The following is a 22,851-nucleotide window of genomic DNA, read 5'->3' on the forward strand; positions in this document are numbered from 1 at the left end:
ACACCCTGCATTTGTAATGATATGTGGTATTGTAGTGGAATTGCTGATGAAAATGTTCAGATAAGCATGTCTTGCCAGTTCTTCAGTAAAAGAAGCTCATTGGTCATTTAACGAGAACACAAAATTCCGCCCCAGCAACAGAAAGATTTTTTCCATTGACCATTTTGATTTGTTTTTTCATGTGCTGGAACCACTAACTCAGCAGGGAGTCCCGACTTTCAAGGGATTAATGGACTCCCTACTTAAGCGTACACCTGAAAAATCGGCTAGTGCAGTGCTGGCTTAACATGACATTTAACATAACATGACTTTTACATGACGTAAATACTGTAATCTAAAAGTCATTACGTCTTAAAAAATTTGTGGATGTGACAGCGCTATGGATCACGATTCTTTTTTTTTGCTAAATAGTACTTAAATAAACAGCAATGGTGTTCATTTCGGAGTTGCTGTTGTGTTCAGTCGATAGCTGTATTGCATTGTCAGAGCTGTCTTGTTCGGTACACAGTGACAGTTGTGTGTATAATGTCCTGGTTACTTGCGTAACCTCCGTTCCCTGATGGAGGGAACGAGATGTTGTGTCGATGTAGTGACACTAGGGGTCACTCTTGGGAGCCCGAAACACCTCTGGTCTTTGATAAAAGGCCAATGAAAATTGGCGAGTGGTATTTGCATGCCAGTCCCCCGGACATATGAGTATAAAAGGAGCTCGTATGCAACCACTTATTCAGGTTTTATGCTGTGGAGCCAAGACAAGGTCCGGCCATTTCAGTGGATTGTTCAGCGTTGTGGCAGGAGGGACACAACCTCTCGTTCCCTCCATCAGGGAACGGAGGTTATGCAAGTAACCAGGACGTTCCGTATCTGTCACTCACTCGACGTTGTTTCGATGTAGTGACACTTGGGGTCCCTATACAAAACGCCGCAACTGGCTGAACTGTGTTACGTGAACTGACAGTGTGTGATGGGCAGACAACTGTGTGCCTCGTAGCCAGTGCACCAGGCCGACACTTAACCTCCCCCAACATAGTTATGAGTGTCAAACGGCCCTTTGGGGACAAGTCGACTACCCAAAAGATAGAAACAGGCTAGTCGGGGGGTATCCCTCCCAAGGGGAGGACACCGCGGAGACCACACCTCGCCCAAAGAGAGGGGGGGATATTTAAGTGGAAAATACGTCACATGGTCTCGCCGACCATGTGGAGAGTCTCATGGTAGATCCTACCCAACAGGGGAGGAGTTGCTACAAACATGGAGACTGTGGCAGAGGGGGCTCTGCCCAAGGAAGACGCAGTTTGCCAACAGGGAAACGAATTAGCGGAAGATATACATCTCATGGGGTTACCTTACAGGGAACCGCCACATGCGGAGCACCTACCCCAGAACAGGGCTCTTAGCACGTGTACTGGGCCGGCAGTGAGTCTCTCTGAAAACTCGACTGCCACAGGGCTCGGAGGAAGTCAACCAGGGAACATAGTTTGTGAACACTACTGGGAATTAATGACGCACGTCTTCAGCTCAGAGGAGGTGAAAGGCGCTATGTGCAAGCGATACCCCCGTCCGGCTATCCCGGGCTTATCCGCTTGTATTGCGTGCCACTACCTGGGATGAAACCAGTTCCACCCGGAGGTTGTAGAATCATGCAAAGATGTTGGGTGTTGCCCAGCCTGCTGCTCTGCAAATGTCTGTTAGAGAGGCACCCCTGGCCAGGGCCCAGGAGGCCGCTACACCCCTGGTAGAATGGGCTCACAGCCCTACCGGGGGCGGCATGTCTTGGGTGTGATATGCCATAGCTATGGCGTCAATGAGCCAGTGGGCAATCCTCTGCTTGGAGACAGCGCTTCCTTTCCACTGTGCACTAAAGCAGACAAAGAGCTTCTCAGAGATCCTAAAGCTCTGCGTGCGATCCAAATAGATGCGTAAAGCGTGCACCGGACACAGCAACGACAGGGCTGGGTCTGCCTCCTCCTGGGGCAGCACTCGCAGGTTCACCACCTGGTCCCTAAAAGGGGTCGTGGGAACCTTGGGCACATAGCCCGGTCGGGGTCTCAAGATCACGTGAGAGTAGCCCAGACCGAACTCCAGGCACGTTTCGCTGATAGAGAATGCTTGCAGGTCTCCTACCCTCTTGATGGAAGTGAGCGCAGTCAGGAGGGCAGTCTTCAAGGAGAGTGCCTTAAGCTCAGCTGGGGCTCAAAAGGGGCTCTCTGTAGACCCTGAAGAACTACAGAGAGGTCCCATGAGGGAACGAGGTGCGGTCTGGAGGGGTTCAGCCTCCTGGCGCCTCTCAGGAACCTGATGATCAGGTCGTGCTTCCCTAAGGACTTACCGTGCACTGTGTTGTTGTGTGCTGGTATAGCAGCAACGTACACCTTCAAGGTGGAAGGGGACAGCCGCCCTTCCAACCTCTCCTGCAGGAAGGAAAGCACCGATCTGACTGCGCATCTCTGGGGGTTTTCCCGTCAGGAAGAACACCACTTAGCGAATAGACATCATTTAAAGGCATACAGGCACCTCGTAGAGGGGGCCCTAGCCTGAGTGATCGTGTCTACCACCGCGGGTGGTAGACTACTTAGGTCTTCCACGTCCCGTCCAGGGGCCAGACATGGAGATTCCAGAGGTCTGGTCACGGGTGCCAGATGGTGCCCTGTCCCTGAGAAAGAAGGTCCTTCCTCAGGGGAATTCGCCGGGGGGGCTGTCGCGAGGAGCGTGAGGTCCGAGAACCACGTCTGGGTGGGCCAGTAGGGTGCTACCAGGACAACCTGCTCCTCGTCCTCCCTGACCTTGCACAGAGTCTGTGCAAGTAGGCTCACTGGGGGAAACGCATATTTGCGTAGGCCAGGAGGCCAGCTCTGTGCCAGCGCGTCTATGCCAAGGGGTGCCTCGGTAAGGGCATACCAGAGCGGGCAGTGGGAGGATTCTTGGGAGATGAACAGGTCTACCTGTGCCTTTCCGAATCAACTCCAAATCAGCTGGACCACCTGAGGGTGGAGTCTCCACTCTCCCCTGAGGGTAACCTGCCATGACAGTGCGTCCGCTGTAGTGTTGAGGTCGCCCGGGATATGGCTCGGATATGGCTCGCAGAATCCTCCCACTGCCTGAACACGTGCTTGCCCTGGATCAACGGCCAGAACCTCCGCAGGGCGGCACCATGCCCATCTCAGAACTCAAGTCTGAAGCCAGTGCTGAAGTGGTCTCATATGCATCAACCCGAGCGGGGTGGCCACCGCTGAGGATGCCATATGCCCCAGGAGCCTCTGAAAGAGTTTCAGTGGAGCCGCTGTTTTCTGTTTGAACGCCTTCAAACAGGCCAGCACTGACAGTGCACGCTCGTTCGTGAGGCGTGCTGTCAAAGAGACTGAGTCCAACTCCAAACTGAGAAAAGAGATGCTCTGAACTGGGAGGAGCTTGCTCTTTTTCCAGTTGATCCGAAGCCCTAATCGGATGAGGTGCGAGAGCACCAAGTCCCTGTGTGCACACAACATGTCCCGAGAGTGAGCTAGGATTAGCCAATCATTGAGATAGTTGAGAATGCGAATGCCCACTTCCCTTAACGGGGCAAGAGCAGCCTCTGCGACCTTCGTGAAGAGGCGAGGGAATGAGGACAGGCCGAAAGGGAGGACCTTGTACTGATATGCCTGACCCTCGAATGCAGACCACAGGAAGGGTCGGTATCGTGGTAGAATCGAGACGTGAAAGTACGCATCCTTCAGGTCTACCGCCGCGAACCAATCTTGATGCCGGACACTCGCCAAAATGCGTTTTTGCATCAGCATCTTGAACGGGAGTCTGTGTAAAGCCCGGTTCAGTCCTCACAGGTCCAAGATTGGCCGCAACCCACCGCCTTTTTTCGGTACGATGAAGTAGGGGCTGTAAAACCCCTTCTTCATCTCGGCCGGAGGGACAGGCTCTATCGCACCCTTCCATAGGAGGGTAGCGATCTCCGCGCGCAAGGTAGTAGCATTTTCATCCTTCACCAAGGTGAAGTGGATACTGCTGAACCTGGGCGGACGCCTGGCGAACTGAATCGTGTAGCCGAGTCGGACGGTCCGGACCAGCCATCGTGACGGATTGGAAAGTGCAAGCCACGCATCCAAGTTCCACGCAAGGGGGACCAAAGGGACAATGTCGTCGGATGTACCGGCAGGTGGGGCCTCGCGGCGGGGCGGAGTTCGAGGTGCCACACCATGTCATGGCCGTGCTGAGTCTAGGGACATCGAAGCACTTACCTGGCTCTTGTGACCACCCGCAGAACAGCCTGGGATGGGGGTGGAAGAGGCCCGTGGAGACTGTCACATTGGGGGCGGATGTGTGCCACAGCTGGGCGCACAGGAGCGGGGAGACCACCGCTGGACCGCCAATCCTGCAAGTGAAAAAAGGTGGACGGTGGTCGTGATGACGACCGTGGACACTGGGCATGTGACCCAGGGTAGGAGGAAACCGCTCTTTTGCTGAACTGTTGGGTACCGCAGCCACTTGCGCATGTGGCGAAATCAAATGAAAAGGCAACAAAAGATTCTCCACCCGGCCCTCCACCGGGGGATGGAGTGGTCTTACTACCAGCTCTAATGCAGTGGGTTTCGTCGACCCTGGGTCGCCCGTCTCAGGGGCGCTTTGACGACCTTCATGGGTTCTTGGCGGCTGGCCGTGAGACGGGTGGCATCTGCTTCCTGTGGTGGTCTCCATGCTGCGGCCGGGCCGAAGGGGCGGGCTGTGGCGGAGCCGGTGCAGTCACCGCAGGGGGACGCCCTTGGCGACAAGCAGACAGGGTGCGGGATCTTGAGCCGTGCCGGGGCAGGATATACCAGATAGCCTCCGTCTGCTGCTTCACCATCGAGAACAGCTGGGCAAAGTCTTCGACGGTGTCGCCGAATAGGCCAGCCTGGGAGATGGGGGCAGCAAGGAACCATGATTGTCGGCTTGTCGGCCTCACCCATCTCGACCAGGTTGAGCCAAAGGTGGCGCTCCTGGACCACTAATGTGGACATCGTCTGCCCGAGAGACCGCGGCGTGACCTTCGTCACTCGGAGACCGTGGTCGGTCGGCGAGTGCAGTTCCTGCATTAGATCTGGGGCGGAACTACCCTCGTGCAGTTCTTTTAGCGTCTTGGCTTGGTGGACCTGCAGGAGAGCCATGGCGTGCAGGGCAGAGGCGGCTTGTCCAGCAGCGCTGTAGGCTTTGGCCGTCAGGGACGATGTGAACCTACAGGGCTTGGACGGGAGCTTTGGGCATCCACGCCAGGTGGCGGCGCTCTGCGGGCATAGGTGCACCGCGAGTGCCTTATCCACCGGGGGAATCGCTGTATAGCCCCTGGCCGCCCCGCCATCGAGGGTAGTGAGGGGAGGGGAACTGAGAAATCGGGACCGGGCAGTAAAAGGTGCCTCCCACGATTTTGTCAGCTCCTCGTGCACTTCCGGGAAGAAAGGCACTGGAGCGGGGCGTGGCTGCTTTGAGTGGCGCCACAAGCCCAGGAACCTATCATCGAGCCGCAAGGGTTCAGGGGAGAGCAGAGGGTTCCACTCTAGCCTGACGTTCGTGGCCAACTGGTAAAGCATGTCCGTCATCTCTGCATCAGCCTGTGACTGGGCAATCGACCCCGAAGGGGGGAGCCCAGCTGAGGCTTCTGTGTCCAACTGGACAAGCCCGCTCTCCGATGCTGTGCTCGAGAGCTCATCAGCTCATCACCGTGAGACGAGCCGGCGGATTCATCCAGAAGCCCAATCGGGGCAGACGAGTGTGCTGGGGAATTTGAGGTCCGCAGGGGGATACCCGGCGGAGGCGGTCCCATTGGGGTCCCCAAATCACCCCCAGTTCTAGCCGCGCTGACCTCAAACCTGTAGGTAGAAGGACCGAGGTGGGGAGCCGCTGGTGTGGCTTGCTTTCTTACGAAAGCAAGCCGCGACCGCAACGTTGCCATGGTCATGTTCTCGCAGTGAGAACATGAACAATCCACAAAGACTGCCTCCATGTGGGTCGCGCCCAGACACGAAAAACAGCGATCGTGACCGTCTGAAGTTGAGAGGTAACGACCGCAACCAGGAATAACACAAAATCGGAAAGGCATCTTTAAAAAGATGCATCTTTAAAAAGACGTTCCGTGTGTGCCGCTCTTTTAGAGAAATATACTCTTTCAGGAAAATATACTCTTTTTTTTCTGCCGAAGCACCCAGGGGTGTTCTCTGCAGTGCACCAGTGCAGAGGAGAGAGAAGCCGCTGAAATGCGCCGTCAGATCCAGCAGAGGTGAATGAACAGTCGTGAGAATACAGCTCAGTGAGCATGACAGTTCGGCTCCGAAGAGAAAATCTGAATGAGTGGTTGCATACCAGCTCCTTTTATACCCGTATGTCCAGGGGAGTGGCATGCAAATACCACTCGCCAATTTTCATTGGCCTTTTATCAAAGACCAGAGGTGTTTCAGGATCCCAAGTGTGACCCCTAGTGTCACTACATTGACACAAAGTCGAGTGAGTGACAGATAGGAAACTGTGCCAAACTGCTTGTTTTTAGCGACACGCACCTGATCATCTTGATGTAGAACATTGGCTAAATATCGAAATTACTTCATCATCGATATTGAGGATTTTTAAAAAAAAAAAGTTTTTTAAATAAATATCAAGATTGTGTTATCGCCTCACTTTAAAACTTAAATATGAACCCAAAAGTATCATAAATGTTGTCCATTTGAAAAGACATGAGGGTGAGTAAATATGACAAAATTTTTGGTTTTGGGTTAAATTATTCCATTTAACTGAGCTGAGAATACTAGACTCTTTAATGGTAGTTGAAAGCATAAACAAACCAGTCAAAATAAAAATTATTAACGAACACCCAAGGGGACAGAGTTCTAATTCTGTGGAAATCTGCTGAGCTTTCTTTAGAGTTCTGTAGGTGAAGATTTTGAGAGGTCCTGCTCAGAAAGTGTCAAGACGTGTCCAGCTGTATACCATTCCAAGTCTTTTTTAGGGATGGGCATTCCTGGCCATGTGCTTTTTTAAAAAGGTGTGTGGACAATAAGAGGTTCTCTATCTCACCAGCACATATTAATCTATGCTCAGAGGACCCATGTTGATGATGGGATGTGGAGTATCTTGGTAAATGTCTTTGAAGATGTGACGAGGTTGAGGAAGTATCACAGAGCAGCATGGCTGCCACAAACTGCACCAGGCTGCAGCTCACCCCTCATCATGTATTCTTCTTTATTTATAGAGGATCGAGGTCTCTGTGTGTATACAGTCCCTTTCCAGCACTGTTTGCGTGCTTTCAGACTAGGTCAGAGACAGAGAATTATACTGGTTTACACGAGGCAGAATAGGGCGGGGTCAGACTGAGATGGGTCTTTGTGAAGGCAGACAGGAGTCTTCTGTTGTGTCTCTTCCACTGTTTAAGAGCGGCAAGTGTCAAATAATAATTAATTTGAGGGAAGCATGCATGACTTTTGTTCTTCATCTTAGAGACACTATCTGTGACTTCCAAGCAGAGTTAAAATCTAGTCTTGTTGGGTGGAAGGGGGAGGGGCACAGAAACACGCTTCCAGAAAGGGACATGAATTCTAATGAAGATAATGATAATTTATCTGAGCCCTGTTGTGGTCTAGCTTAGGCCTTTTACTGCCAGGTGGCACATACAGATGTGCTTATCAAGATGTAATTAAATAACACAAAAAAATAATGAAAACATTAATGTTGCAATTTTGTCTAGATGACACTGGTCCATGTGTTTTACTGTACACTGAAAAAAATGTTAACCTAAAAACGTGCTTCATGTGGTAATATCTAAATTAACTGACTTTATTAAAGTCAAAAATATTATTTAATATCTCTGGATCAAGCTGAATACATTAGGTTACACCAATAAAGGTAATTGTAAGGGTTAGATCAGGTAGATATAGCTTCTTAAGGTCACAATTGCAGGTTACCTCTTTTTACACTGTACATTATTTGTGATACTTGTCCTTAATTGGATTGTTATTTTATTTTTCATTGTTAGGTCATGTTGTAGCTACACTAATGAACAGGAGCATGCGAGGTGTGCCTGTCACTTCTTATAAGGGGCACGACATAGGACAATTTAAATGATGTTTTCCTGTTTTTTTTTTTCCATATGTCCTTGTTAAGACAGATGTGACTTGGAATGTTATTGATTCTTGCGCAGCATTAATAGTACATTAATGATACTATTTTGTAGAACGCTGATTCTGATGCTCTATGTTGCATTTTTTTGCCCTTGTATTTTATGCAGAGCACAGCATCAATATGTGGGGAAGAGTTGCATTTGATGAAATGTGTTAGTGCCCTTCATCTTACAAATCAAGCAATAATGGAAGCATTTGCATACAGATGGAGAAAGAAATGCAAAACCTGCTGGTGTTTCCTGCTGTGCTACTTCTTGCCCTTTCTGGCATATTTTCTGATGGATGAAAATTGAAAATGGAGGCATGCAGGCTGCACAGCTCTTAAGACTTTCATTGAAAAGTGACTATGAAATAGCAGTGGTCCATTAGTAGAATAATGTTTTAGCCTTTAAATTAAGGAGGGGAAAATAGTCAGACTCTCATTGTTATTCCCTTGATATTTGCTTAGACTGTTATGCTGAAATTGCTAATAAATCTAATCTAAACATCTGTTCAACATGGCTGCAACAAGTCCAATTACAACCGGGGCAAACTGGTTGTGACTGAAACATCCTTGAGGGGGATTTTGGTTGTGCAGACACATTTTTGCTCTCTTTTTTCAGTTTCTTTGCAGTGTGTTTCTGTGATTGCTTTTGGCCAAGCTCATGATTGACCAAGTGCAAAAGAGGAGTAGTGGATGCAGAGAGAACGGATCCATTTCAGCCTGGGTCTGCTCTGCTTATGACAGTTAGCTGTCCTCCAGAATGTAGTGAAAAAGTGAGACAGTGTTGTGATCCACCCTCAGATCTGAACTCATCTAAGCTCATGATCTTCCTTTAGATAGTTTCCATCCATCAGCATCAAACTGACAGAGCACTCTGGAGAGCAGTAGCCATGTTGGACCCAATCACACACCATCCCGCTGTTCGAAACAGGAGAGTCTGAAAGTTGTGACTGCTTTTTATTGTACTTAGATCAGTGACAGTATGTGTTCTCATAAAAAGTCTTTAAATGGCTCAGAAAGGATGTGGAAAAGCAGATCTGGAAATTTAATGAACAGGGGCGATGAAAAGCATCTGTGCAAACTGATGATATGCTTCCTGCAGCGATGATAGGCCCTTAATCTGCGTTGCATTTGGTGCAGAGCAGTCAGTCTGAATGTGGAGAGAATGGGCTAAGTTACTGTTGCCTTGCCGTTACACATGCTTTCAAATGCATACAGAATCAACTTCACAGGCTGTGAGAAGGTTTATTATTGCTGCCTTAAAAGAAAAATAGCCTCAGCTCTCTGCCTGATTTGTCATTTTGTTACACTTCAAGTATAATGTACCGTACCTTATAGCAGCATTCTTTGCATTTAAAGTTTCAGTGTAGTGCTTGAACTAAAGAGATGTGTACCTGGATTTAGATGCTATTCTTGTTTTGATCAGTTGCAATTTGTAAGTGTTTGTTTACAGTGTATGTATGCTCTGACAGACTATCATATTCCATTGTTGAAATTCATTTAGGCAATTTAGTTTAACTCAGAACACAAATGTTGCTCCAAATTAATCAAATCCCTTAAGAGGACATGTACAAACTGAACAATAATTTGATATTATCTCTGTTTTTTCTCTCTGTTGATTGTCTGGACCACAGTTAATAGGAACTGTATTGCTATAGGACCATTTCTTGTCTTACAAGTCTGTTTTTTTTACACTGAATGAATATATCAGCAAAATAAATATCTGATTATATTAAAACTGTAAGAGACCTTGCAATCTATTATTATGAAGAGAAAAAAAATGTTATTTTCTTTCTTTCTTTCTTTCTTTCTTTCTTTCTTTCTTTCTTACTTACTTTTTCATAAAGTCTTAAATGTTCAAATGACTATTTTCCACATCCTGATTCAGCTGCAATCTTACTTATAGGCAGAAAGCTGTTGAGGTGCTTTGTGATGTTAGTGAGGTCATGGTTGTTCAAAACCTAAAGCAGCCTGCTTAGAGCAGATAAAAGAACATCACTTCTTCTGTTGGAACCTGTTTTACACTAGTCTTTGTCCATGTAGATCATTCTTTATGTGAGAGCCTCTTGTACCATGTCTCATTGTTTTGCTTGGGGTTGAGGATGTTGGCACTGAGACACCACTGTTCCATAACCTCGTTTCTGAGTGAAGATTCATGCCTCTTAGTCATGGTCATCTTGTTTAGTTGGCACTGGCATGTTTTTCACCAAAGACCCATATGACTCTATATGGACTTTCATCTGGAAAACGACTAATGTGCAGACTGAAATTTGTGCCGTGGGGGCATCAGAAGTACAGCACTAACAGAGCATCTTTTACTAAAGTGGCTCCTCAAGTTCAACTTTTTAGCCATGATAAAGGTGAAAATTCTCTCATTATTAACTCACTTTCATGCCATCTCAGATGTATATGACTTTCTTTCTTCTGCAGAACACAAACTGAGATTTTAAAGAAGAATATCTCAGCTTTGTAGGTACATACAATGCAAGTGAATGGTGGCCAGACCTTTAAAGTACGACTCCAGTGATTTAATATGTCTTCTGAAGTGATGCAGTCACTTTGGGTGAGAAACAAATATTTCAATCTTTTTTTACTATAAATCTCCACTTTCACTTTCAGAATGTAAAGAATGTGAAAGTGGAGATTTTTAGTAAAAAAGAAAAGTACTTGAATATTGATCTGTTTTTTACCCACACCTATCAAAGCACTTCTGAAGGTATGGATTTAACCACTGGAGTCATATGGATTAATTTTATGCTGCCTTTATGTGATTTTTGGAGCTTAAAAAGTCTGGTCACAATTCACTTGCATTGTATGGACCTACAACTTCTAAAAATCATACAGAAAGAAAATACATTCTGTTTCAGACTCATGACTCATTTTAACATTCTGTCAATGCAAGTCTATATGACTTTTGGCCACTTTGAATGTCCAATACAGGAAAACCATAAGTTTAATCAGTTAGAAAAGATATAGCAAAGCGAGTCTGAAAGTCTAAAGGTCTATGCCGAGTTTGGTGGATGCACCTTCAAAGTTTTTGGAGTTAGAGGCAGAAGTTTTTGTCTTGGTTTAGGAATTCAAACTCATGTTTGTCAAATATCATTATGTTGGCTCAAGACAACATAATACAGAGTTACATTTATTCAAGGATGCAAACTACTCACCTTTAAGCTAAAGTCACTTTTTTTTTTAAAGCTAATTTTTTGATTGCTTGGTAAAATGTTCTACAGTTTCTTATTAACATCATTTAAAACTTTAAATGCAACAAAAAAATTATGAGAGGAACACTCTGTTCTGCAGTGCTGTGGGACTCTCTGTACTGCTGGCAGTAGATGCAGAGAGTGCAGTGATGTTGTGATGCAAAAGGTGATTTTGGTCTTTTTTGTCTTGCATCCTGTCTCTCTCTTTCTGTCATACTGGGTCCCCAGGGGTCGTTCTGGCCTGTAAGGCCTCCACAACCTCTCAGGACAGGGAGCAGAATAGAGCAGGGATTTAACCTCAAAACTGAACAAGCTGCAAAACATTACCGAAATGAATAAATAGTTGCTGAGGATATTCACTGTCTGCATTGTTGGACAGGATAAACGCAATGTAGTGACACTAGTACACACTTCACACATGCATATGCACGCTCAGGCACATAAACACAGGATGCCTCTACAGATCTGTACTCATGCCTCATATGTAAAACTCCCAGAAAAATTTAAACAAACACTGTTTGTGCGGCCTCTGTTCTTTCTTCATCAGAGCTAGATCTGACTGCACACTCTTTTCTGTGCTCTCAACACATCCACAATTTGTGTGTTTATGTTATTTTCAGCATCATGAATAATTGATGACCTGAGGGAAGGCTTTCAGTGGGCAGAGGGCGGAGCTTTTTCACGTTTCTCTGGACGAGTTTGGAATGGCATACTACCAAACTACTCCTACTATTTCTGCCATAGACATATATGGTAGAAGTATTAAGAGTAGTATGAGTAGAATGACATTCCGAACTCAGCATCTGTCTCAGTGCGACATTGTCTCTGAGCATTATCTTCCCAGTCTTGACCATTTCCTCCTCAGTCTTCATTTTTCAACCACCTCATTACTCTGAGCACTGACTTATCCCCAACCCACTACAGTCTACTTTTAATCAACTCAGTTTTCTCCCTTTCGGCGGCTGTAAAGTTAATTTGTTGTTGTTGAAAAAGCAGAAAAATCCTGCAAATCCATTATGGTTGTGTTTTTGCTGAAGGCAGACCTGAGAGAGGGGGTTGGATGGGAGTGTTGCTCTCTTCCTCCTGACTAATGGCCATTCCCTCCTTCATTTGCTTTATAATGAAGAATTATCATAGATATTTTCACAAATGGTCGCAAATGTGGTGTGGTTAATAAAAGTATTTTAACAAAGGTTAAGGATGGGAAAGGAGGAAGCGGGAACCAGCTGAACAGTCAAAATAATATTTAATTTAAACATAAAGACACAAAACACAAATGCACACACTGCAGCTGCATGTGGTTCTCTCTCTCACTCGAACTGCCGCATCTCGCTGCACTTATCCCTCTCCACAACTTCAGCAGATCCAGCATCCTGTGGAATGCTCATAAATCTTCCTCTGAAGCACGTATTCTAACAGTCCCTCCTCAACAGTTCCCTTTAACTTTTCTAATGATAAAAGGCAAATATCAATAAAACTTATATTACACACCGATCAGCCACAACATTAAAACCACCTGCCTTGAGGCTTCCGAGAGGCTTCCGTCTGGCCACTCTGCCATAAAGCCCAGATTGGTGGAGTGTTGCTGTGATGGTTGTCCTTAGGGCTGTCAATTTAGCAGAGAAACTATATTCGAATTTTTACCTTAAATATTTTCAAAATTCGAATAATATTGGAATTTTAAAGTCAGCTGATTTTTAAATTGCCGTTGTTTCCTTAGTCCACAAGAGGGTGCATTAAATATATAAACTATTCAGCACCATTCAGTTATTGCAAAGAACATTCCTGGCTGTTAAAAAAAGAGCATTCGCTTTTCAACTAATGTGCATAAAATAAATAAATAAAAAGAGAGCAAGATGCAACAGCTAAAGACCTCCACCAACTGTAAGGGGTTGTTCACACCGAATGCTTTTGCAACCATCCATTTGTTTTTCTTTGTAAACGCACGCTAGACGAATGTCTTTGTTTCGCTTTGTTTTTGTTAATTCAGTGTCTCGTGCAGGGGTGCTGAATTGGATGCTAATTAGATGCTGTGTCCAATTAAAAACAACTTTAAAAAGCACCTTTCTCCTGCTTTCTATTAAACTATATTTGTTGCACTAGCCTTTTTTAGCGCAAGAATGCGATCGATCTGAAGTCTTCTTCAGTTCTTGACACACATCCAAAATTTGAACGCACAGTTTTAGCATTCGAATGTGCAAATTTTCATTTGACAGCCCTAGTTATCCTTCTGCAAGTTTCTCCCATCTCCACACATGATCTCTGGAGCTCAACCAAAGTGACCATTGGGTTCTTGGTCACCTCTCTTATCAAGGCCCTTCTCACCCGATTGCTCAGTTTGGCCAGGCGGCCAGCTCTAGGACAAGTCCTGGTTATTCCAAACTTCTTCCATTTAAGAATTATGGAGGCCACTGTGCTTTTGGGAACCTTCAGTGCAGCCGAAATTCTTTTGTAGCCATCCCCAGATCTGTGTCTTGACACAATCCTGTCTCTGAGCTCTGTAGGCAGTTCCTTTGACCTCATGGCTTGGTTTTAACTTTGATATGCATTTTCAGCTGTGAAACCTTATATAGACAGGTGTGTGCCTTTCCAAATCATGTCCAATCAGTTGAATTTGCCACTGGTGGACTCCAATCAAAGTGTTGTAACATCTCAAAGATGATCCAGAGAAATGGGATGTACCTGAGCTAAATTTCAAGTATCATAGCAAAGGGTCTGAATACTTATGTCAATGTGATATTTCAGTTTTTTCTTTTTAATAAATTTGCAAAGTTATCAAAAATCTGGTTTTTGCTTTGTCATTATGGGGTATGGAATGTAGATTGATGTGAAAAAAATAATAATTTGAAGCATTTTAGCATTTTAGTCTGCAACATAACAAAATGTGAAAAAAAATGAAGGGGTCTGAATACTTTCTGAATGCACTGTATATATACCTGTATATACACTGACTTAGCACTTTATTAGGAACACTATGGTCCTAATAAAATGCCCGACGTGGTCTTCTGCTGTTGTAGCCCAACTGCCTCAAGGTTCGACATGTTGTGCATTCTGATATGCTATTCTGCTCACTACAGTTGTACAAAGTGATTATCTGAGTTACCGCAGTCTTTCTGTCAGCTCAAACCAAGTCTGCTATTCTCTGTTGACCTCTCTCATCAACAAGGTGTTTCCTTGAGCAGAACTGCTGCTAACTGGATGTTTTTTGTTTTTGGCACCATTCTGAGTAAAGTGCAGTGTTACGTTCACAATGCTTGTAAAATGTGAACTGCTTCGTGGAAATAAAAGCGAACTAAACTCAGAGCACCTCCGGAGATGGTCTGAGATCATTTGCAGCATTCTCAAAAATGACGCTATTCTTGCTAACTGTTTTCAGACGACTGAAACAGAGAAGAAAGAGTGAGAACTCTATGAATGCGCATGTTCCATAGGAAGCGCTCGTGCCGCCCTCATGGGTGGCAGAACGCCATTGAACACCTGAACACACGGCGAATCAGACACACACATTTACTTTCCTTTGTTCTTCAAAATATAATCAAGTGTGTTTCTTCAAATGCGCGTCTTTGTGTCTAACAGCATTTTTTGTCATACGCCAGTCCGAGACATCTTATAGGTCGCCTGCCACAGTGGAAAGTAGATGAGCAAAATTACCCGCCACTGCACATGTAATACCCACATTTGGCAGGTTGGTGGGTGTTAATTTCAAACCCTTGTCATAAAGCAGCTGGTAATGGTTATTAGGCATGGGATCGATGCCTTTTTCACATATCAAGAATTAGAAGATTTTCTCTATGATTATCAATATATATCAGGATTTTTTCAGATATAAATAGGGCTGCTCGTCGCACAACAGTCTTTGTCTTTTAAACATATTTCTCAACACAACTTTGGTAAAGTGTGAGCGTCAGGGTTAATTAAAGTGTGTCATACACCGGACGCATGTGGCGGACGATATGGCGCATTCTAAATATTTTAACAATTAGGGGCCTGGGTAGCTCAGCAGACTACCACACCTGGAGTCTCAAGTTCGAATCCAGGGCGTGCTGAGTGACTCCAGTCAGACTTCCTAAGCAACCAATTGGCCCGGTTGCTAGAGTGGGTAGAGTCACGTTGGGTTAACCTCCTCATGGTCGCTATAATGTGGTTCTTGCTCTTGGTGGGGCGTGTGGCGAGTTGTGCGTGGATGCCGCGGAGAATTGCTTGAAGCCTCCACACATGCTATATATTGAGCGTGTGCTCAAGCCACGTAATAAGATGCGCGGATTGATGGTCTCAGACACGGAGGCAACTGAGATTCGTCCTCCGCCACCCGGATTGAGGCGAGTCACTTCGCCACCACAAGGACCTAGAGTGCATTGGGAATTGGGCATTCCAAATTGGGGAGAAATATTTTTTTATTTTCTATGAAAGTATGTACGCACACACCGGCAACGCTCAGCATCAAAATTCTGCAGTACCACGGAGCACATTATCAAAGGACATAGATTATTTACTCTAATCATTACTGGATGATATATTGTTTATAAGTATCTTTCACAGAGCTCACACAATGTATTTTCCTTCAAAGTATGTCTTTTTGTGGTTTGACAGCTTGAATGAAAGACCTATTCAATGCTACATACAGGGAAAATGCATAGTAAACATCGCCATTTCTATTCGTTCAGTTTGCGAGTTTACACCAGTTTCATACACTAACTTGCAAACTCATCAATGTCACTTTGTTCATTCTTGAAGAAATACAAAAACCTTTGTAACTTTGGACTGCCATCAGCTTGTATTTTATGTATGAAACCTGTGCCTTGTCCAAAGCTATTACGTCAGACTACATTGAATGGAATCCAACTGTCAGTGAAATGCAGATCAGTAATTGATATATTGAAATTTTATGACATCCCTAATGCTGATAAATGTTTATTTTTGTGGTTTTGCTTGTGTTTGATTGCATAAGCGCAGCAAATAAGAAATATTTTGGAAGAGCAAATAAGATGGATTTGAGTGCCTGCAACTTTTTGAAAGTTATACTTGGTGGCCTTGATTTTTTTTTATTATTGCTGCTTCAAGCCCTCTCATTTATTCTAATACTTCCTTTTTACAGCTCTGTGTCTTTCCTCTTCTCTTGCTCTATCCGCTTCTCCCTCTACTTGTTGTCAACCCCATCTCTCTCTCTCCCCCCCTTTCTCTCTGGAGGCATTGAAGGGTCTGCTCCAAGCAGCTGCCACAGCCCAGATGGCTGACAGAAGGCAAGCAGTCTACTGCAGTGGTAGCTTTGTCCTGTGTGTGTGGGGGGGAGGGAAGTAAACTAATGGCTGCTATTAAAACTGGTAACTTAGTCTTTCACTTGCTCACTTGCATGTTCACTCACTCAATTGCTAACTCACTCTTTCACTTGTTCAATCACTAATTCACTTGCTCACTCACTCTTTCACTTGCTCACTCACTCTTTCACTTGCTCACTTGCATGTTCACTCACTCACTTCACTCTTTCACTCACTAACTTACTCTTTCACTTGCTCACTAGCATGTTCACTTCACTCATTCACTTGCTCACTCGCTAACTTACTCTTTAACTTGCTCACTTGCATGTTCACTTACTTCACTTGCTTGCTCATGTCACACATTCACTCACTCGCAAACTCTTTCACTTGTTCGCTTACTAATTCACTAACTCACTCACGCTTCCACTTGCTCACTTTACTTGCCTGCTCGCTATTTTACTTGCTCAATTGCATGTTCACTCACTCATTTCACTTGCTCACTCACTTTACTAATTTACTTGCTAACTCATTCTTTCAGTTGCTTGTTCACTCACTCCTTCACTTGCTCACTCACTCATTACCTCCTTCACATACTCAAATCATCTCAAGCAGCACTACGGCTCCTTGCCAAGATTTCTTTCCACTCTTTACCTCCTTTCTTTCACTCTTTGCTCCTCCATTGGTGTATTATTGAAGGCCATCTGTGGCGTTCCCTGCCCTATGCTCACAGGCATGGCAGTACAGGCAATGTGAACAGCACTGGGCCAGGGGGATTGTTGCCTGCTGGTCAGTTTTGCTAACGAAACTGACTGAGCCACACTCTCGGCAGGTGTTTGCCATTCGGAGAGAGGAACACACACTGGCTGCCACGCACAACTCAATAATATTACTTATCTTTCTTCTAGGGCAGCAACCAATGATTATTTTGATAATAATCTGTCAATTATTTATTTAATTAATCTGATTAAAATGCTACATTTTATTTCCGGCATTTTATTAAAAAATCGAAATGCATGATTGTATGCTATACTTTGTGTGAAAAAAAACAAAGACACATTATCCTTCTTAGTGGTAGTAGAGAATATGTGAGTATGAGTGTGTAGTAATAATAATAACTAGATTTTTTATCTTCCTCAGAAAATCTGAGTGGTGCTAGGCAGTGCAAAACTTGCCGCCTAAATACTGTAGTGTGGGTTGTTGCAGGGGGTATTGGAATGCTGTTGCTAAGGTGCTCTGGTGGTTGCTAGGACATTGCTTGGGCATTGCTGACAGCAATTGCTAAGTAGTTGAGATTTAAGAGTGGAAATGGATGAGATATTGAGAATTCCAGAGTCCAGGTGCCACACAGAAAGTGCTGCCACACACTGAGGGGAGACAGAAATCGAGCAGGAGTGTAAGGATGAAGTAGCTCACATAGGCAGTATGATGCAAGACCATGAAGAGCTTTGAGCATATGAGTGTTTTTTTATTTTTTTCCTAATTGTACTAGTGTAATCAGGGATGGATTAACCACCGGGCTGATTGGGCTTTTGCCCAGAGGCCTCTAAACCCAAAGGGCCTGAGCTCTAAATCAATTATTTATTTATTTTGAGATATCTATTATAAATCCACGTAAATGTCAGCTTTATGTGAAATACCATTTGTTCGACTGAATGTGTGTTGGACTACAGCAGCGCGAGCACAGACACTCGAGCGTGCTCAGGGAATCTGCGTCTCACAGGTGCAGCGTGTTTATTTGAAGGACTACAGAGAACAGACTTTGATTCGCAAAACACTTTCAAACACAAAGATAAGTGCAGTTTACCCTGGCTGTGTACAAAGCTGATGGTTTAAATTCATATAAGCGACATAATTCGTGCAACAGTATGGAGGACTTTAAAATTTTTAAGTCCTGCATGCATTTAATGTTTACAGTTTTTCTCGATTGCTTAAATACATTTGTCCACTCTGACATCACATTTTCAAAACAGTTAACACACAGGCTAAAACTGAAGTTCACTGGCCAAAATGCTCTAACACTCACGAAACATTAAAAACATGCAACAAAAGCAAATATTTCCATCAAACACCACAACTTGTGGTCAAATTAATATATTCTTTCAATCAATCATTACACAATGGACAACAAAATACAAAATACAGCTATCAATATGAAATATGATACTTTTCAAACTCAGAAATGCTGAATACTGTAAAAAAGCAACCAAAGGAAACTTATGGGTGGAAATATCTAAAATCAAAATAAAGAGTTGAAATACTCAGAACTTCACATTTAGTCCATTTGATCCTTACGATTATGCCACAGGTTCTCATCAACATCATATTGGATGTTTTCCCTTGCAGTGCACCGAGGGAAATACCTCCTTGCATGGCGTATCCATCCCTGGCAGTCCTCTGCACCTTTTGCCAGGCAACCAGCATTCATTGCCTCCAGGAGGGACATCTGCTCATATGGCTGGTGATCATACACCTTCCATCTCCAAGCAGAGAAGAACTCCTCAATTGGGTTCAGAAAAGGAGAGTATGCAGGGAGGAATTGTATCATCATATGGGGCTGTGCTGCAAACCATTCATTCACAAGGCGAGTGTGGTGGAAGGCAACATTGTCCCAAATGATGACATACAGAGTCATGCCAGGCCTCAACAGCCTTCTCTCTTCGGGTGGAATCAGTCTTTCATTCAGTGCATCAAGAAATGTGATGAGGCGTTCTGTATTGTATGGGCCGATAGTTGGTATGTGGCAAAGGACACCATCATTGGAGATGGCAGCACACATGGTGATATTGGCGCACCTCTGACCTGGCACTGTAACAGTGGCCCTCTGCCCAATGATGTTCCTCCCGTGTCTCCTCACTTTACAGAGGTTGAAGCCGGCTTCATCCACATACATAATTTGTGATGTGGCCCTTCAGCTTCAAACTCCATTATTCTCTAAGAAAAAAAGTAAATTCATAAAGCAAATTATGCCAGTTGCATGTAACTGTATGATATAACAAATCCGTACCGGCACATACTGGAATCTTGCTTCCTTCATGATGTCAGAGTTTCTTTGGAATGGAACTCTGTACAGCTGCTTCATTCTGACACGGTTTTGTTTAAGGACTCTATCAATAGTTGCCAAACTCACACTGTTGATATTTCTAAATCCTCCCTGATCTGCAATTACTGCTGCCTGGATTTCACGCAGTCTGATTGCATTGTTTGCCATGACCATATCTACAATGGTAGCCTCCTGTTCAACATTAAATATCTTTCCTCTGCCACCAGTGTGTGGTAGTGTGTGGATTCTATAAAGTAAAAGCAAAAACATGTCATAATTGGCATTATGACAGTCACATAAATGGGATTGATGAAACATCTGCATTACTGTAGACACAGTTTGTTCTGCCAACAGGGCAATGCAGTAAAACTGAAATACACAGTGGTATACAGTAACATTGTGATTTACCTGTTCTCATTCCGAAAAAGCCTGACAATAGATGCCACAGTGCTCCGACTCAGAATGGGCTGGACCCTTTGTCCAGCCTCTCTAAAGGACAAGCCATGATTGATGACATGGTCAATAATTGTTGCCCGAATTTCAGTTGAAACTTGAGCTCTATTTTCTCCTCTTGCTGCGGCTCCTCCACCACGCATGCAAACTCCTCTTCCTTGGGCCCCTCTGCCATGGCCTCTTACTCTCCTTCCGTGCCTTTGGCCTCTTTGATCCATGCTTGCATATAGCAACACAGAGGTGGCATCTTTTATAGATGGATGAGGACTGATTGCTGATTGATTAGAGATTCATAATTATGCAAGTACTTTCTATCAGCTGTGAATAGATGTTTTCCTTTTGTCCAATACAGTTAATCCAATAGAGTTTGGGGTCTTTCAATGAGATCTGTGGTAACTGTTTTGACAAAGGGTGTGAAAAATGTGTGAAACAAATGAAAAAGTGTTAAGACATTTGCAAGAGAAGACTTCTGCTGTGCTAAGAAGGTGATGATGGAGATCAAGTGGATCCCAATTTCATTAAGCGTGTCTTAGCAAATGAGAAAAACTGTAATGATAAAGCGAAAGGTGCCTTAATACCCTAAATATGTGCATGGTAACCTTTTGTAATATTTGGTTAACTGCGAGAGTTCACGAACAGTTATTCTGTTATTAGTCGGGACTCGGGAATAAAGAAAGTTTATTGCCATTGATGTGTTAAACACAAACTCCGAGCAGGGAATAAAATGCAAAGTGAGCTGTGAGCCTAAATAGCACAATACATAGTTCCCTATCTGTCACTTACTCGACGTTGTGTCAACGTAGTGACACTAGGGGTTGCCCTTGGGAGCCCCAAACACCTCTGATCTTTGAGAAAAGGCCAATGGGAGTTGGCGAGTGGAATTTGCATGCCACTCCCCCGGACATACGGGTATAAAAGGAGCTGGCTCGCAACCACTCATTCAGATTTTCTCTTCGGAACCGAGCGGTTGTGTTCAGCGAGCTGAATTACTCTGCCGATACATTCACTTCGAAAAGCTGTTGGATTTACGGCGCATTACAGTGGTTTCTCCCCCTCGTGCACCAGTGGAGTGCAGAGAATGCCCCTGGGTGCTTCAGCAGCCTAAAAGAGTATATTCTTCCATTAAAAGAGTATATTTTCCTTCTAAAAGAGTGGCACTTACGGAGAGCGTCTTTTTAAAGATGACTTTCCGTTTGTGTTTAATTCCTGGTTTCGGTCGTTATCTCTCCGCTTCCGATGGCCACAATCGCTGTCTCACGTGCTTGGGCGCTGCCCATGCGGAGACGACGTTCGTGGACGGGTCATGTCCTCACTGCAAGAACATGACCATGGCAACGTTGTGGTCGTGGCTTTCCTTCCTCAAAGGGAAAGCCACCCCAGCGGCTCCCCGCTTCAGTCCTTCTACCTATGGGTTTGAGGCCACGTCTGTTAGCACTGGGGGCGATTTGGGGACCCCAATGGGAGCCGCTCGGCCGGGTAACCCCCCACGGACCTCCCATTCCCCAGCACGCTCGTTCGCCCCGGTCGAGTTCTGGGATGAGACCGCCGGCTCCTCTCAGGGCAAGTTCGCGGTCTCATTCGGTGCTCGCGAAGAGGATGAGCTGTCGATCGCAGCATCGGGGAGCAGGCTCGTCCAGTCTGACGCTGAAGACTTGGCTGGGCTCCCAGCTTTGGGTGTGGTCGCCCAATCACAGGCTGACTTTCCCATCAGTTTCCCATACTTAAGTAGCAGACTGAGGCTATTCAGCACATCCTGCACCCCGTCTGCTCGTCGCCATGGGCGTTCCCTTGCGGCGTGGAGCCACCCACAGGAAGCAGAAGTGCCCCTGAGACGGGCGACCAAGGGACGTGGAGACGCGCTGCATTGGAGGTGGTAAACAGACCACTCCATCCCCCGGTGGAGGGCCGGGAGGAGAATCTTTTGTTTCCTTTTCTTTTGATTTCGCCGCATGCCCAAATGTCTTAACTCGCCCGCCTTCTCCTCCTCTGGAGTCAGCAGCGACTCAAGTCGTTGCGAGCCACTCACATCCTGGGTGACCTCAATAGTTGCGGATGCACTGTCATGGCAGGTCATGCTCAGGGGAGAGTGGAGACTCCACCCCCAGGAGTCGATTCGGTCAAGCGCAGATAGACCTGTTCGCTTCCCGGGAATCCTCCCACTGCCTGCTCTGGTACGCCCTGACCGAGGCTCTCCTCAGCACAGACACGCTGGCACACAGCTGGTTCCGGGAGCTACGCAAGTATGCGTTCCCCCAGTGAGCCTACTTGCACAGACCCTGTGCAAGGTCAGGGAGGACGAGGAGCAGGTTGTCCTAGTAGCACCCTACTGGCCCACCCAGACTTGGTTCTCAGACCTCACAACGCCCCCCCCCCACGGTGAATTACCCTGAGGAAGGACCTTCTTTCTCAGGGACGGGGCACCCTCTGGCACCCGCGACCAGACCTCTGGAATCTCCACATCTGGCCCTTGGATGGGACGTGGAAGACCTAAGTGACCTACCACCCGTGGTGGTAGACACGATCACTCAGGCTAGGGCTCCCTCTACGAGGCGCCTGTATGCCTTGAAGTGGCATCTGTTTGCTAAGTGGTGTTCCCGACGCGAAGACCCCCAGAGATGCGCAGTCGGGTCGGTGCTTTCCTTCCTGCAGGAGAGGCTGGAGGGGTGGCTGTCCCCCTCCACCTTGAAGGTGTACGTGGCCGCTAAAGCGGCGCACCATAACGCAGTTGACGTCTCTCGGGAAGCACAACCTGATCATCAGGTTCCTTAGAGGCGTGAGGAGGCTGAAC

At 45.7% G+C, this 22,851-nt stretch overlaps 1 protein-coding gene across 4 annotated transcripts in view; it reads left to right on the forward strand.

The window, feature by feature from the left end:
- Nucleotides 1-22,851, forward strand: part of apba2b (amyloid beta (A4) precursor protein-binding, family A, member 2b) — a 119,293-nt gene that overhangs the window by 32,436 nt on the left and 64,006 nt on the right. The window lies entirely within an intron of this gene.

The sequence above is a fragment of the Myxocyprinus asiaticus genome, chromosome 2, assembly GCF_019703515.2.
Source record: "Myxocyprinus asiaticus isolate MX2 ecotype Aquarium Trade chromosome 2, UBuf_Myxa_2, whole genome shotgun sequence".
In the NCBI taxonomy this organism is placed as follows: Eukaryota; Metazoa; Chordata; class Actinopteri; order Cypriniformes; family Catostomidae; genus Myxocyprinus; species Myxocyprinus asiaticus.